The sequence below is a fragment of the Neomonachus schauinslandi genome, chromosome 8 (assembly GCF_002201575.2).
Source record: "Neomonachus schauinslandi chromosome 8, ASM220157v2, whole genome shotgun sequence".
Taxonomy (NCBI): Eukaryota; Metazoa; Chordata; class Mammalia; order Carnivora; family Phocidae; genus Neomonachus; species Neomonachus schauinslandi.
Window position 1 is genome coordinate 127,547,711 of NC_058410.1, and position 18,977 is coordinate 127,566,687.

Below are 18,977 nucleotides of genomic sequence, written 5' to 3' on the forward strand. Positions count from 1 at the left end.
CTCCCATGTTAGGGGCATAGATATTTACAATTGTTAGATCTTCTTGTTGGATAGACCCTTTACGTAGGATATAGTGTCCTTCCTCATCTCTTATTATAGTCTTTGGTTTAAAATCTAATTTGTCTGGTATAAGGATTGCCACCCCAGCTTTCTTTTGGTGTCCATTACCATGGTAAATGGTTTTCCACCCCTCACTTTCAATCTGGGGGTGTCTTTGGGTCTAAAATGAGTCTCTTGCAGATAGCATATTGATAGGTCTTGTTTTTTTAATCAGTCTGATAGCCTGTGTGTTTTGATTGGGGCATTTAGCCCATTTACATTCAGGGTAACTATTGAAAGATAGGAATTTAGTGCCATTGTATTCCCTGTAAGGTGACTGTTACTCTATATTGTCTGTGTTCCTTTCTTGTCTATGTTGCTTTTAGGCTCTTTGCTTAGAGGACCCTTTTCAATATTTATTGTAGGCCTGGTTTCGTGTTTGTAAATTCCTTTAGTTTTTGTTTGTCCTGGAAGCCTTTTATCTCTCCTTCTATTTTCAATGACAGTCTAGCTGGATATAGTATTCTTGGCTGAATATTTTTCTCATTTAGTGCTCTGAAGCTATCATGCCAGTCCTTTCTGGCTTGCTGGGTCTCTGTGGATAGGTCTGTTGCCAATCTAATGTTTCTACCATTGTCGGTTACAGATCTCTTCTCCCAAGCTGCTTTCAGGATTTTCTCTTTGTCTCTGAGACTCTTAAGTTTTACTATTAGATGTCAGGGTGTTAACTTATTTTTATTGATTTTGAGGGGGGTTCTCTGTGCCTCCTGGAATTTGATGCCTGTTTTCTTCCCCAAATTAGGGAAGTTCTCTGCTATAATTTGCTCTAGTATACCTTCTGCCCCTCTCTCTTTCTTCTTCTGAGATCCCAATTAATCTAATATTGTTTCATCTTATGGTGTCACTTATCTCTTCAATTCTGCCCTCGTGATCCAGTAGTTGTTTATCTCTCTTTTTCTCAGCTTCTTTATTTTCCATCATTTGGTCTTCTATATCACTAATTCTCTCTTCTGCCTCATTTATCCTAGCAGTTAGAACCTCCATTTTTTTATTTCTTTTTTTTATGTTTTGTTAATCACCATACGTTACATCATTAGTTTTTGATGTAGTGTTCCATGATTCATTGTTTGTGCATAACACCCAGTGCTCCATGCAGAACATGCCCTCTTTAATACCCATCACCAGGCTAACCCATTCCCCCATCCCCTCCCCTCTAGAACCCTCAGTTTGTTTTTCAGAGTCCATCATCTCTCATGGTTCATCTTCCCCTCCAATTTCCCCCCCTTCATTCTTCCCCTACTGCTATCTTCTTCTTCTTCTTCTTTTCTTAACATATAATGTATTATTTGTTTCAGAGGTACAGATCTGTGATTCAACAGTCTTGCACAATTCACAGCGCTCACTATAGCACATACCCTCCTCAATGTCTATCACTCGGCCGCCCCATCCCTCCCACCCCCCAGCACTCCAGCAACCCTCACCTTGTTTCCTGAGATTAAGAATTGCTCATATCAGTGAGGTCATATGATACATGTCTTTCTCTGATTGACTTATTTCGCTCAGCATAACACTCTTCAGTTCCATGCACGTCATTGCAAATGGCAAGATTTCATTCCTTTTGATGGCTGCATAATATTCCATTGTATATATATATACCACATCTTCTTTATTCATTCATCTGTTGATGGACATCTGGCTCTTTCTACAGTTTGGCTATTGTGGACATTGCTACTATAAACATCAGGGTGCATGTACCCCTTCAGATCCCTACATTTGTATCTTTGGGGTAAATACCCAGTAGTGCAATTGCTGGATCGTATGGTAGTAGAACCTCCATTTTTGATTGCACCTCATTAATCGCCTTTTTGATTTCAACTTGGTTAGATTTTAGTTCTTTTATTTCTCCAGAAAGGGTTTCTCTAATATCTTCCATGTTTTTTTCAAGCCCAGCTAGTATCTTTAAAATCATCATTCTGAACTCTAGTTCCGACACCTTACTAATGTCCATATTGATTAGTTCCCTGGCAGTTGGTACTGCCTCTTGTTCTTTTTTTTTTTTGAGGTGATTTTTTCCATCTTGTCATTTTGTCCAGAGAACAGTAGATGAATGAGAGAAAAAAATGCTAACAGGGTAACAATGACCCCAGAAAAATATACACTAAACAAATCAGAAGAGACATGAAACTGGGGGAAAAGAAAGGGAAAGAAAGAAAAAAGAAAAAAAAGAAAAAGAAAAAGATTAAAAACAAACAAACAAAAAACAGAATATGGTCAAATATGATCAGGCTGGTGCATAGATCAGTGCCACACACTAGATTTTGGGTGTATTTTGGTCTGTTAGAAGAAAGTGCCTCCCAAAATTTTAAAGAAAGAAAAACTTATGTATGTATAAAAGTAAGGGTAAATATTATGAAGGGATGGAATATGACTGTAAAGATGAAAATTATAAAAGATTTTATAAAAGGAATTGATAAGAAGTTGGTTGAAAAAAGAAAAAAGAGGATTTAAAAAAAAAGCGAGAGAATGTGTCAGGCAGGAGACTAGAACAAAGCCATACACTAGAGATTTAGGGTATATTTTGGTCTGTTAGAAGAAACTGTATCTCAAAATTTTAAATAGAGAACAACTTATATATATATACCAAAAATAAGGTTAACTACTATGAAGGAATAGAATATGACTCTAAAAATGAAAAATAAAAAAGATTTTTTAAAAAAGGGATTGATAAAATGTTGGTTGGAAAAGGGAAGAAGAAAAATTCAAAAAGAAAAAAAGACAGTTAAAAAAATTAACTTTGAAAGACTAAAGAATCATGGGGGAAAAGCCATGAATTCTTTGTGCATTATTCCCCTAGCGCTGGAGTTCTGCTGTTCTCATTGATAGGTAAACTTGGTCTTGGCTGGCTGTTCTTGCTGATCTTCTGGGGGAGGGGCCTGTTGCCGTGGTTCCCAAATGTCTTTGCCGGAGGCGGAATTGCCCCGCCCTTCCCGGTCTGGGCTAAGTGATCTGCTTAGGTTTGGTCAGGAGCTTTTGTTCCCTGCAAGCTTTCCCTACAGCTTTGGAGGCTGAGAGTGAAATGGCAGCCTCCCAATCTCCTCCGTGGAGGATCTGAGAACTCAGGGCCCGCTCCTCAGTGCACCCCCAGAGAAAAGCAGTCAATCATTCCCGTCTCCCTGGGCTCCGGCCTCGCTCCGTGCTCACCTGGCCTGTGACTGAGCGTTTCTATCTCTGGCACCCGACCCAGTGTGGGGTCTCCAAACCCAGCAGATCCCTGCAGTGCGCTCCCACACTGCTCCTCCCGGGGGAGCAAGGGGAGTTTCCCCGGATCTGCCGGATCTGCGCTTGTCACGTCCCTGCTGGAAGAGCAGTGGCCCAACTGTGCCACAGATCATGGTTTAGGGCAACCCCGAGCTGAGAACCGCTCCTTGGCTCCATCTGTGCAGCCGGCTTCCCCGCTCCGATACCTGGTAGCTCTGCTGCACTCAGCCACCCCCAGTCTTTCTGTGACCCCGAGGGTCCTGAGACCACACTGTCCCGCGAGGGTTCCACCCCCCGCTTAGCCACTGGAGTGACGTCCCTCAGTGCAGCAGACATCTAGAAGTTCTGATGTTGTGCTCTGTGGCTCTATCACTTGCCAGTAGCAGCCAAGGGAGGCCCCCTCCCCCACCATCTATCTTCCCGAATATCACATTGGATTCACTTCTCCGCACGTCCTACCTTCCAGAAAGTGGTCGCTTTTCTGTTCAGAGAGTTGCTGCTATTCTTTTCTTCGATCTCCTGTTGAGTTCATAGGTGTTCAGAATGGCTTGATCCCTATCTAGCTGAATTCCTGGGACCAGACAAAATTTAGGTCTTCTACTCCTCTGCCATCTTGCTTCTCCCCAAAAACTATGACATTCTTGGAGAAAACTTACATGTATATCTTCTTGATCTTAAACTGGCAATGGTTTCTTAGATATGATATCAAAAGCATGGTCAAAGAAAAAATAAGGCAATCAGACTTCATCAAATTTAAAAACTTGCACATCATTAAAAACCTGCACACCAAAGGACACTACCAAGAAAATGGAAAGACAACCTAACCTGAAGAAAGAGAGAAAATGTTTGCAAATCATCTATCTGATAAGGATTTAGTATACAAATATACAAAGAATTCTTAGAACAACAATAAAAAGACAAATAATGCAATTAAATAATGGACAAAAGTTTTGAATAGACATTTGTCCAAAGAAGATGTACAGATGCTTATTAAATACATGAAAAGATCCTTAATTTCATTTGGGGGAATGCAAATCAAGACCACAATGAAATATCACTCCACACCCACTAGAATGGCTACAAGAACAAACAAACAAATAAACAGAAATTGACAAGTGTTGAATAAAGTGAAAGGTATTCATACATTGCTGGTTGCAGTATAAAATGGTACAACCACTTTGGAAAATAGTCTGGCTGTTCCTTAACGTTAAACAAGAGTTACCATATGACCCAGTATTCTATTCCTAGGTATATATCCAAGAGATTTGAAGCATATGATTACACAAAAACTTATACATGAATATTCATAGCAGCATTATTTATAAGCATCAAAAAGTGGAAACAACACAAATGTTCATCAACTGATGAATGGATGAACAAAATGTATTAAACCTGGCCGATGGGTTATTTATTCATAAAAGAAATGAAGCAGTGATATGAGCTACAGCATGGATAAAACTTGTGAACATTATGCTTCATGAAAGAAGCCAGGCACAAGAGCCACCTAGTATGATTTTATTTATATGAAATGTTTAGAAGAAACAAATTCATATAGGCAGAAGATATATTATGATTTCCATGGGATGAGGTGAAGGGGGAAGTGGGGAGGCATTCCTAATGGGTACAGGGTTTATTTTCAAGATGATGACCAGGTTTGGGGATTAGATAGTGATGATGGTTACACAACCTTGTAACTACACTAAAAATGGCTGAATTGTACATTTTAAATGGTGAATTTTGTGGTATGTTATTTATATCTTAATGAAAAATGAATATTCTAAGGCAATCAGCTCAGACCAATCTGATTCAAATTTCTCTGCTATCCTATAAAAAGTCAGGAGAAAATTTGCCAAATGTTAAGGCATAAAGGTCCACCCATATTTCAAATGTCAAGGTAATTTATTTTTTATTTTTTAAAGATTTATTTATTTATTTGAGAGAGAGAGAGAGAGAGTGTGTGAGCATGTGTATTCAGGGGAGGGGCAGAGGCTGAGGAGCAGAGAATCCCAGGAAGACTCCCTGCTGAGGATGAAGCCCTGCTCGGGGCTCAATCTCAGGACCTGAGCCAAAACCAAGAGTCAGATGCCCGACCTACCAAGCCACCCAGGTGCCCCTAAATGTCAAGGTAATTTATAACTTGGAAGATGTATTCTTGCCAAATGCAGTTGATGAAAATTAATCACTGCAGTGATTGTGATGTGAAAATACACTAGTGTATCTTGGAGCCATTTAAGATAGTGTAAGATTGTAAACAAATGTAAGCTAATGTAAGGTGTAACAACTTACTCTTGAAAGATAGATGAAAACATCAAAAATAATACAGACATACCTCATTTTGTTGTGCTTCACTTTATTTTACTTCACAGATACTTTTTAAAAAAAAACAAATTAAAAGTTTGTGGCAACTCTAAATTGAATAATTCTATTGGCACCATTTTTTTCCAATAGCATCTGCTCACCCTGTGTCTCTGTGTCACATTTTGGTAACTCTTGCAACATTTCAAACTTTTCCCACTGTTATTATATTTGTTATGGTGATTGGCAATTATGACTTGCTGAAAGCTCAGATGATGGTTAGCGTTTTTTAGCAATATTTTTAAAATAAGATATGTACTTTTTTAAGACAATGTTATTTGCACACTCAATAGACTATAGTATAGTGTAAACATAACTTTTATATGCATTGAGAAACCAAAAGTTCAGTTGACTTGCTTTATTGAGATACTCATTTTATTGCCATGGTCCAGAACCAAACAATATCTCTGAGGTATGCCTGTAATGTAATGAAACCCTGGACTTAAAATCTAGATAATATTTATAAAGACTGAAAGAGGTGGAGGGGAGATTTTTTGAATAGGAGGACTTAAATAGATTTCTGTGTCACTTGTCACTCTGACAATTAGATAAACATAAATTAAAATATTCTGAAAAATCCTGAGGATAATCACTGAGTTAAAAATAAGAAAAAAAATCTTTCAAAAGAAATAGACAAAAAAAGCAGAAAAGTACTGTCTGTGCAGAAAACAAATTGGCAAATAAATAGCAAGAGAAGCATAAAAACAGAAAACAGAGAACAAGAAGACAAAACAAGGCCAAATGTAATATTTATAAGAACAAAAGTGAATGCATTAAAAACACAAAGACTCAAATTGAATCAGGCAAATGAAAAGAAACCAAAAAAATAAATCAGGGCTTGAAACATTAAAACATTAAAATCAGACAAAGGCCAAAATAATTACATGGAATAAAGAGAACCCCTTTATATTGCAAAAAGCACACAATTCACAATGATGATATATATAACATTAATCTTTACGTGCTGAATAATCTGTTCTCAAAATATACAAAACAAAACCCTTAAAATACAAGGAAGAGATGATGGAAATCTCTTTTAGTCAGAGATTTTGACTATCTTTCCTACTCTATGTGATCAAATAAATTCATAGAGGATTAGGGGAATATTATTGATAAGGTTAATTTAATAGATACATATGAAACTTTGTAAGCAATAAAAGGATATGTACCTCTTTCTATGTCATTTGGGCATTCATAAAAATTGATAATTTATGAGACCAGAAAGAAATATCTTAATAAATTCCTCAAAAAATAAACATTTTATCATAATCAAGTTAAAATGAAAACTAGTAACAATGATTTAATTCCATCAAAAACTACAGCTTGATCATTGAAAAATCAGCTTCACTTTACTTCTCCTAATTATGTATTAAGTCAAAAAGAAGAAAATGAAAAATGAATAATGATATCCACACCATACTTTAGAATAAAATATATTGCCCTTACTAGCTATATTATAAAATATATTTAAAATCGAGTAAATCAATTTGACATCATATAAAAATACAAAAATAACTTAAAGGGAATAGTAGGAATTAAAAATGTAAAATCAAAAATTAGTGAATTACAAAATAGAAAAAAGTCAAATTGATAAAAATATTCCAAGAGCTATCTTCCTAAAATGTCCAATTAATAGTCAACCCCCTGGCAAGGCTGATTGGAAGACCAGAAGAGACAAATCTCTGTTATTATAGATCTAATAATAACATGATTACCAACAATAATATCAACGACTTCATCCACTTATTGAACACTTACTATGAACCAGATACTGATGGCTTCATATAGACAATTGTTGAGTTTGGGATTCAAAATCACATTTCCTGCATTTAAATTTTATGCTGTGGGCTATTAGCGACCTCTATTCCTTCTGTCGTAAAGTTAGGATAATATTAACACCTACTTCGTCTGACAGTCATGGAGATTTTACTTGACAAACATTTACATGACAAACATGTAAAATACTGACAGCAATATGTGGCATATCATATGTACTTTAAAAAGTCAGTTTTTAAAACGATTTTATTTATTTATTTGACAGAGCACAAGCAGGGGGAGCAGCAGGTAGGGCGAGCTGCATGGGCAGAGGTAGACTCCCTGCCGAGCAGAGACTCCTCAACAAGGGACTCGATCCCAGGACCCTGAGATCATGACCTGAGCAGAAGTCAGATGCTTAACCAGCTGAGCCACCCAGGCAACCCTAAAAATGTCCTAAGCTGCAGGTAGAGAATACATCATTTAGAACTGTATTTGATGTGAATAATTTGATGTGTCTTCTATAGTGGTTTAAATAAGTAAGAATTATATTTTCTTCATGCAAGAAGAACTCTAGAAGTAAGAAGTCCAGAGCTGGAAAAGCAGCTCAACACCACATGAAGCACCAGGACTTTGTGGCATATAGATATGCTACACACACACACACACACACACACACACACACTCTCTCTCTCTCTCTCTCTCTGTCTCTCTCTCTCTCTCATATTATTCAGCCATAAAGAAGAAAGAAATCCTGCCATTTGTGACAATATGGATGGACCTTGAGAGCATTATGCTAAGTGAACTAAGTCAGACAGACATATTGTGTGATCTCACTTACAAAAAAAGAGATCAGGTTTGTGGTCACCAGAGGCAGGAGGTGCAGGGTCGAGTTATTGGATGAAGGTGGTCAAAGGTACAAACTTCCTGTTATAAGATAAATAAGCATTGGGGTTATAATGTATAGCATGTTGACTATAGTTAACACTGCTGTCTGGCATGTTAAAAATTACTGAGAGAGTGGATTCTAAAAATTCTCATCTCAAGGAAAAAATATTTTTCTCTTTCTTTTTTTTTTCTTTTTGTATTTATTTGAGGTGATGGATATTAAGCAAATTTACTCTGATAATCATTTTGCTGTATATGTAAGTCATTACGCTGTATACCTTAAACATATACAGTGCCATATGTCAATTATGTCTTAATAAAACTGAAAGAAAAAAAAAGCAATGGGACTTCTTTTAGCTTCTTATTTTGCTTTTCTTTCTCAGTGGCTATCACCCTCATGGTCACAAGATTTCGGGGGTACCTCCAGGCATTGCCTCTGCGGTCCAGGCAGGAAGAAGGGAGAAAGTTGAAAGCTTTATCTTTATGAGGTTGTATTTTTTTATTTGAAAAGAAAGCACTCCCCACTGACTTTTCACTGACCAGAAATGCATTGCACAGCTAATACTAATTGCAAAGCACACGGGGAGATTAAGCATTTTTAGCTGAGTACGATGCTATGCCTAACAAAATATAGTAAAGGAGAGGAAGCAATGGATCTTGGGTAAGTAACGGCAGTATCTCTCATGGAGAGGTGTAAAAGTTTTAATGGGTACTAGTACAATATTTTAATAAATGGGATGATTGTCAATATATATACATATATATATATTTCCCGATTCAAAAAAGAGGAAGCTTTGAATGATTAATAAGATTTTAAGATTTTTAAAAATTTATTATTTTTTAAAAGATTTTATTTATTTATTTCAGAGAGAGAGAGCACGGAAACATGAGCAGGAGGAGGGGCAGAGGGAGAAGCAGACTCCCGGCTGAGCAGAGACCCTGGGATTAGGACCTGAGCCAAAGCCCAATGCTTAACTGACTGAGCCACCCAGGCGCCCAAGATTTTTTTAAATTTAAATAATTACATGAAAAAGGACACCAAGCCAGGGGGATTGCACAAGCAACATGTTTTTTAATTCTTTGAGCACACATTGTATCCATTAGTTTTTAAAATGTTCCAAAGGATCCCAGAAATAGGAAACATCTCTATTTGTGTTACAAAGATGGCAAAAATCTTGTTACCTGACAAAAATTGCTCAAAGAAAAAAAATGTAGGCCAAACTTATTTATGCATGGAGATAAAAATGCTAGAAAAAATATAAGTAAATACATTTTAGTATGTACAGTTACCAATAACATGTTACAACTAAGGATTTATTCCTGGAAATCAAGAGTAGATAAATATTTGGCAATCTGTTTGTATATTCATTCCATCAAATAGGTAAAATGTGAAAAACTATTCACAAAATCTCCTAATAAATTATACAGATTATTCCTTAATATTATATAAGTATGCCCCAAACCAACAATAGCCACCATTATAGTTGATGGCATTTCCATTACAGTCAGGAACAATAAAATGATGCTCATGTTCAAAAATATTCTTTTATCTTAAAAAGAAATGAATATGGGGCGCCTGGGTGGCTCAGTTGGTTAAGCGACTGCTTTCGGCTCAGGTCATGATCCTGGAGTCCCTGGATCGAGTCCCGCATCGGGCTCCCTGCTCAGCAGGGAGCCTGCTTCTCCCTCTGACCCTCCCCCCTCTCATGTGCTCTCTCTCTCTCATTCTCTCTGTCTCAAATAAATAAATAAAATCTTTTAAAAAAAAAGAAATGAATATGATTATCAAAAGGAAGGAAACAAAATTATCATTTACCAATGATATGTGTTGCTATCCAAAAATTTCTATAGACTATTAAGTCAATTCAGTATATTGGTTATGCAAAAATATACAAACATTAAGTAATTAGAAATCATTAGTTTGAAAACATGATAAAAACCTAAATCCAACACCAAATATAAACTAGGTGTTAACCTAACAAATTTATGTAGAACCTGTATGGGAAAACATCTTAAACTTCACTGAAGGAGTTAAAAGAAGACTCTTAGATGTGGAACTATTTCATGTTGCTCATAGGAAAGACCTAGCATTATAAAGATTATATTATTTTTCCAAATTAGCCTGTAAATATCCTATATTTTAGTCAAATGTTAATGGGATTTTTTTTCAAAACTTGGCAATATTATTTTTAAAGTCACAGGAAGAACAAACTAACAATAATAGCAAAGATAATTGTGATAAAAAGGGTTTCTAAGGCAGTAATTGTCTTACTAGAAATTAAACATATTGGGCTTTTAATAATTTAAACAGTAAGATTGTACAGGGATAGATAGATGTGTAAAATAGAAAAGAAATGCACACAGAAATCTAAATATGGCGAATGCTTTACCTTGTGATAGAAATTGATTTTTGTGGTTACTGAATAACAGATATTTTTTTGACCCCAGCCAGTCTGCCATGACTCTGCCTCATAGGTAGCTCCCCTCACCCACAAATGGCATTACTCTTATGGTCTTCTCCAGTCCTCCACGGTGCAGAAAGTACCCCAAATTAGCTCAGTGTCCACATGTGCAATTTGTGAAATTGTAGATTGATTTCTCAATGCCATTACTATTTTATCTTCAAAACTCAAATACCTGGATCCCATTCCCTGACAGTCCCCAGTACTTCTGGCTGTCCTTTTCAGCAACTCATAGATTCCCTCATCAGTGGAGTCCACTGTCTGTGCGGCCCCTCTAGCTACTCATTTCCTAACTGAACAGTAACTATCTGAAACATTCTTTTTTCTCCAGTTTTCCATTTTGCCACCTTCCTCTCTTGATTCCCAGAAGCCAACTTTGCCTTTTCCTTCAGTGAGAAAATGGAACACCTCCCTTTCTTTAAATTTCTACCACTGTAACTACAATCTTAATTACATCCCCACTTGTTATTTCCAGCTACTGTCTTTTCCCCATGGAAAAGGGGGGGGATTTAAAAAAATTTTTTAAAATTTTTTCTGCCAAGGCTAGTATCACTGCCACTTCTCTGTATAACTTTCCTCATCTCTTTAGGGACTTCCCTAGATTTGTCCCATTTCTTGGTCTTTCTTCACTGACTCTTTTAGGATATTTTATTATTATTTTTAATTAATTAATTAATTTTTAAAAAAGATTTTATTTATTTATTTGAGAGAGAGAGAATGAGAGAGAGAGAGCACATGAGAGGGGGGAGGGTCAGAGGGAGAAGCAGGCTCCCTGCTGAGCAGGGAGCCCGATGCGGGACTCGATCCCGGGACTCCAGGATCATGACCTGAGCCGAAGGCGGTCGCTTAACCGACTGAGCCACCCAGGCGCCCAATGAAACTTTATTTATTTATTATTTTTTTAATAAAGATTTTATTTATTATTTGACAGAGAGAGAATGAGAGAGAGAGAGCACATGAGAGGGGGGAGGGTCAGAGGGAGAAGCAGACTCCCTGCCGAGCAGGGAGCCCGATGCGGGACTCGATCCAGGGACTCCAGGATCATGACCCGAGCCGAAGGCAGTCGCTTAACCGACTGAGCCACCCAGGTGCCCTCTTTTAGGATATTTTAGTTCTCAGGTCTGCTCCATCTTCAAAGAAAGCCTCCCTTACTCCAATACCTACTGCTTCCCTCTCTTCTATTCCAAAGACAAGCTTCTAGAAAATGTTATGTACATTTCCAGTTTACTTCAAAACTGTACACTAAGGCTGCTTTCATTTAATCCAGGGGAAACCTACTATTTGGGTTCTTGGATCCAGTATTATAGAATACCATTTTCCAGGTAAGCAAATAATTGCAAGTAACAGAATGCTTTAAGTGAGTGAAAGTTTATTTTTTTTAAATCTTTCCTCACATAAGAAGAAGCCCAGAGAAAAGAAGTTCATGATTATTAGTAATGTTATTTATCTTATGTCTTTGCTTATTTTTTTTATTAACTTGATCTATTGTTTTCTGATAAGGTTTTGTTCAATGGCTTAATCAATTGTTGCTTTATACATTTAGGCTAGGGTTAGATTTAGATTTTGTGGGGCTTAACAACTACACAAATTGGGGCACCTGGGTGGCTCAGTCGGTTAAGCGTCTGACTCTTGATTTTGGCTCAGGTTATGATCTCAGGGTCGTGAGATCGAGCCCCAGGTCAGACTCCATGCTGGGCATAGAGCTTGTTTAAGATTCTTTCTCTCCCTCTCCCCACCCCTCTCTCTAAAAAAACAAAACTATACAAATCAGAGAAATTTCTTGATGAAAAAGAACACAAAAGTACGAATACAAAATTTTTAGATCCCCGACAGGGATTTGGAAGGGACCTTTTCAAGCAAAGGGCTTCAAAATTAAAGCTTTGTTAGCATCAAGGTAAGTTTGTCACTGAGTGACAAATGCCTTTATTGAATAAATAAATTTATTATTTAAAGGAATATGTGCTCATGTTTTATTTTCTTGATTTATTATGTTTTAGATCATAGATTGGGGGCATAGAAAAGGGAACTGTCATGCATCCGTTAGTTTTTTTTTACCATTTATTTAAGCATTAACTTCTTTTTTTTTTTTTTAAGACTTTATTTATTTATTTGACAGAGAGAGACAGCGAGAGAGGGAACACAACCAGGGGGAGTGGGAAAGGGAGAAGCGGCTTCCTATGGAGCAGGACCCAGGACCCTGGGATCATGACCTGAGCCGAAGGCAGTCGCTTAACGACTGAGCCACCCAGGTGCTCCAAGCATTAACTTCTTGATTATCAGTGTTTGTCAGGAACTTTCAGGAATTGAGTATTCATTGGTTAAAATAAGATATAGACTTTGCTTTAATACTATTTACAGTCTGCTGGGTGAGTGTGGAGAGGGAGAGACAGAGAGAGAAAGAGAGAGACTCAAAAAAGTAAATAAACATACAGTTCTGAAGTATGATAAATGCTATAAAGAAACTGACAAGATATAGGATTGGAATTACCAACTTGGACATGGCCTTTAGGAAGGGTATATTTAAGATGAGGTTTTGAAGAGTAAGAGGGAGCCCACAATATGAAGTGTGGGTAAGAAGAGTGTAGGCAGAAGGAAGAATACCCTGAGGTTGGAAGGCGCATGGTGTACTTGAAAAGGCCTATGGGAACTAGCAGGTGGAGATCTGTGAAGAGGACAGAAGAGTGACAGGTGATAAACTTGGAGAAGTGGGCAAAGGCTAGCTAATGGCCAGTTTAGACCTGAGGGAGCAAGAGTGATGAATGAGGGAGAGTGAAATGGGGAAAAGGGAAAGTTAATAAAAGAGTTTACTGAGCACAATACAAATTGCCTGGTACCTAATTACTCTGAGAAGCCCTAGGAATTCCGAGGGGCCCCCACATCCAACTTCTTCTCATAGATCCCTTCCTGGTTAATAAGGCATAGGCAGTATTTATCCGCTTAACAGGATACATTCGAATACCTTCAGTTTAAAAGGGTTCAGAATCAAATTAAAAATACAGTTATGATATATTTATATTCTTAGATAACTGCCCTCAGAGGAGTTTACTATTTAAGTATCACCTACCATGGACTCTCCTTCCCAACAAACATCTTTGTATATTGCAATATTGCATGGCAATGCTTTCCCTCTCTCTATGTGTAAATAGTGGGATATATAATGGAATATATAATTGAATACATAATGGCATTTGAAATTTATATATATATACACACACACACGAGGGGTTACTTTTTTGTGCAAATGTCTTGAGAAGCATTGATGGTAAATGGTGGGCAACCTCCTGAATGTGTGTTGTTGCCAAGTCTTGGAGAGTAAGATTTATTTATTTCTGGAAGAAAGAAAAGAGAAGAAGGATGGAAAGAGTATGAAGAGAAGCCAGTAAGATGGGAAAAATAGAAGTTGTATGGTTACTGAAGTTCTAAGGTGGTGGGTAGCCAATAGACATTCGAAAGTTGATGCAAACAATGACATTTTTAAAATTCAATGTGCACATAGATTATTTGGAGAATTTTGTTAAAGTTAAGATTGGGATGTAGCAGGTCTGGAGTAGTTTGCATTTCCCTTTTTTTTTAAGTTTTTTTTTTTTTTTTAAGATTTTATTTATTTATTTGACAGAGAGAGAGACAGCGAGAGAGGGAACACAAGCAGGGGGAGTGGGAGAGGGAGAAGCAGGCTTCCCGCTGAGCAGAGAGCCCGATGTGGGGCTCGATCCCAGGACCCTGGGATCATGACCTGAGCCGAAGGCAGACGCTTAACGACTGAGCCACCCAGGTGCCCCACTTTTTTTTTTTTAAGTTTTAATTTAAATTCCAGTTAGGTAACATACAGTGTAATATTTGTTTCAGGTGTACAATACAGTGACTCAATACTTCCATAAAATACCTGGTGTCCATCACAACAAGCGCACTCCTTAGTCCCCACCGCCTATTTCACCCATCCACTTCCCCTCTGTCATCATTTTGTTCTCTATAGTTAAGGGTGTGTTTCTTGGTTTGCCTCTCTCTCTCTTTTTTTCCCTATGCTTGTTTGTTTTTTTCTTAAATTCCACTTATAAGTGAAATCATATGTTATTTGTCTTTCTCTGACTGACTTATTTCACTTAGCATAATACCTTCTAGCTCCATCCACATCATTGCAAATGGCAACATTTCATTTTTTATGGCTGGATAATATTCCATTGTATATATATATATATATATATATATATATATATATATATATATACAATGGAATACATATATATATATATATACTATATATATATGTATATATATATACAATGGAATATTATATATACACATATATACCACTTTTTCCTTATTCATTTATCAGTTGATGGACACTTGGGCTGTTTCCATAATTTGGCTATTGTAGATAATGCTGCTATAAACACTGGGGTGCATGTGTCCCTTCAAATTAGTATTTTTGTATTTTTTGGGTAAATATGTGGTAGTGCGACTGCTGGATCATAGGGTAGTTCTATTTGTAACTTTTTGAGGAAACTCCATACTATTTTCCAGAGTGACTACACAAGTTTGCATTCCTACCAACAGTGCAAAAGGGTTCCCCCTTCTCCACATCTTCACCGATACCTGTGTTTCTTGTACTGTTGATTTTAGCCATTCTGACGGACGTGAGGTAATATCTCATTGTAGTTTTGATTTGTATTTCCCTGGTCATCAGGGATGTTGAGCATCTTTTCATGTGTCTGTTGGCCATCTGTATGTCATCTTTGGAAAAATGTTCATGTCTTCTGCCCCTTTTTAATTCGATCATTCATTTTTTGGGTGTTGAGTTTTATAAGTTTTTTATATATTTTGGATACTAACCCTTTATCAGATATGTCATTTGCAAATATTTTCTCCCATTCTGTAGGCTGCCTTTCAGTTGTGTTGTTTGTTTCCTTCACTGTGCAGAAACTTTTCATTTTGATGAAGTCCCAATAGTTTATTTTTGCTTTTATTTCCCTTGCCTCAGGAGACATATCTAGAAGGAAGTTGCTACGGCCAATGTCAGAGGTTACTGCCTGTGTTCTCCTTTAGGATTTTAATGGTTTCCTGTTTCACATTTAGGTCTTTAATCCATTTTGAATTTATTTTTGGGCATGGTATAGGGAAATGATCCAGTTTCATTCCTTTGCATGTTGCTGTGCAGTTTTCCCTACATTTTAAAAAAAGATTTTATTTATTTGTCAGAGAGAGAGAGAGCAGTAAGCAGAGGGAGAAGCAGGTTCCCTGTTGATCAAGGAGCTCGATGCAGGACTCGATCCCAGGACCCTGGGATCATGACCTGAAGGCAGAGGCTTAACAGACTGAGCCACCCAGGCGTCCCTTTCCCTGCGTTTTTAACACATCCCTAATGCTGCTAGACTATGGACCATATTTTGAGTCTAGTAAGGACCCTTTAAAGTTATTTCCTTTCCTATTCTGCATATTTTGAACTAGCAAGCCTCATTCAGTATGTTAGCCAGTTCTTTAAAGTAAATCTTTCTCTCTCTCTTTCTCATTGGTTCTGTTTCTCTGGAGAGCCCTAAATGATAAACCAAGCCACTCTCCATGCTATTTTGTTCCCCAGCTGCATGGCTAGAAGCAAAGTTCTCCAAAGATGATGGAGCCACAAGATGGAAGGAGTTTGGATCCCTCAGTCACTACTGAAGGCAAACTGCCCAGTGTCATGTGACCTATATCCAACTTTGAGCTACAAATAAAATTTCTGTTGTTTTTGCTAAATCACTGGAGAAAAAAAAAGTCAAGCTGTGTTCTTCTAATATAGCACAATTTCAGTTTTTTTTAAAAGTCTTGATGCAATTTTTAATATGTTCCATTGTGAAATCCAGATGTCCTAGCTTATTCAAAGGTAAAGCTCTTCCCCCTGTTTCTATAGTGACTTTGTGGGCCTAAAGAAATATAAGCTGACTACCTCTTTCTTATGGGCCTTTTTTTGTGAGAGACCCTCCTTCATCCCCTGCATCACTAGAAAGCTCTAATCTGCAATTCCTTTGACTGGGCATCTATTTCCCTACAAAGTGACTGAATTTCTGCACAAAGTCACCTTCTGATCTAGTGACCCCTGAGGTTGGCCTCCTTTTTTTCCTGGGTCTTTTGGGGGAAACTGATAAGTCTCCATTTTACTAGCAGTGTTAGCCTCCAGGTTCTTTTCACTATGATCTCTCCCTTCCAGGAGGATTTATGTAGGCAAGATGTAAGACGTGCCCAGCCTGGCTCTGTTTCTTGAGGGGCCCTCATCCAGTCCATGGGAAAAACTTCATGTATTCTTTGTCCAGATGCATTCTGGGAGACCCAGTGGAACATTTCCTTTGTTCACCGTCAGGGTAGATAACTAGTCATTGGGTATCACTCTTTAGACACCAGACCACTTTCCTCCTTAATCTCCAAATGGTCCCATTGATGGATGGGCCTCTTTTCTGGCTGGGGATGAGGGGCCACACACCTAATCTCTCCCCTTCGGGCAAATACATCGCACCGTTCTCGCCAAGAGAACCCTTGTCTCAGTTCAAATTTAACCCAGCTTCTTGAAGTGAATGTTTTAGCCTTTTAGGTCTAGCTCTCCAACTACCACTTTGCAAGTTCTGCATAGAGGACCTACTAATGCATTTTGGAATGTGGAAGTGGTTGGCACAGGGCTTCTGCATATAGTCAGGCAGGCTGTGCCTTGCAGAGCGCCAGAGCACCATTCACCTCCCAGTCACTGTGGACAAACACAGTGATGATGATGATTTTTTCATGACTTTTCTTTACTCATACAATTAAGGAAAATAAACGGTTACCTATTTTTTAGTCACATAAAATCCTCTTTTGATCTAGTCGGCAACTTATTTTGTCTTGGGTCTTCAGAGAAACCGAGACATCCCTTGTAATTAGGAGCATTTTAAAAACTTGAGTGCTTAAATTTACAAAATGTGATGAAGGTAACTTGGATATATTTAATTCCTTATTATTATCCCTTCAATACCAGTGCAAGTTCATCTTTGTTGGTTTTTAATAATTCATTTGCTCATTCTGACTGAGAGCTTTTTAATTTAATTTTTAGAAAGTAAATATGAGGCAGAGGGATTTGAATTTCAGTTATTGTTTGCATTCCTATATTCTCAAATTGGTAAGTTCAGTTTCCTTAGTTGCTTTACATTTCTCATCAATATTTCAAAGCATGTGTGTCCACAAATCTTCATTTTAATGTAATTTAGTATTCTAGGCTTTATTCCTTTGAATGAAATATGGAGTGATATTTTCCTATAAATCTGGCTATTATACATACAGATTTATAATTATATAGTCAAAGCTTTTTGTGACAGTTTATTTTCTCTTAAAATTTTCAGTAATGTATTTTTTTTTTTTTTGATCCAAAACCAAAGGACCTACAGGGAAATTTAAATTATTTAAATTATCTCAATTAAGGGAAATATTTTTGAATTTATAAATCTGACGATTTAATCTTGTAGTTGCCCTTCATAACACTTGCAAGGCTTAGGAAGATCACGAAGAGAAATTGCATTTCATTCTAGAAACTGTGGTAGAAATCTCTGGAGTTTATCTTTATAATTTCTCATTCTTCCCTGTAAGAATCACCAATGCTCATTCCACTATCTATGAATAATTTTAGTTGACAATCAAAATATATTAACCCCAAGTGACCTCAAAGCACTGAAACCCATCGTTTCTTATTCTAAAGGCTGTTTGGCAAACGCACTTAAATCACTTATCCACCACAAGAATTCTTACAAATGAAAAGCTCGATGGACTCTTCCATAAAATAATTCCTAGATATTTTAACCTATGATTTCTGAATTAAATTGCATTTTATCTTGCTGATAGACAGTATAGTAAATTTTCATTGCATAAGACCTGATTTTAGAGCTGATTGTGAAGACAATCCTGCTCAGATTCAACAGTAAAAATTAAGGCTCCCTCCACCTTCGGCCAGAAGAGGGAAGTAGCTGACTGCATCTGAAACATACATGCAGTGATTCTGACCAACTTTTTAACTTCAACTTAATCACCATTCAACAATATGATAGTGTGTATATCTTTTAAATGTCACTTTGTAAAAGTACAGATGTAACAGTAATGTATTTTTTGTTTCATTAACTTACTCCTTGAAGTGATTGGTTTCTCTTAGACTCTGTGTGTTTTGAAATTTACAGAATGTTTGCCAGCTCCTAATCAGGAGCTGTGCTTTAGGTCAAACGTTACCAACGGATT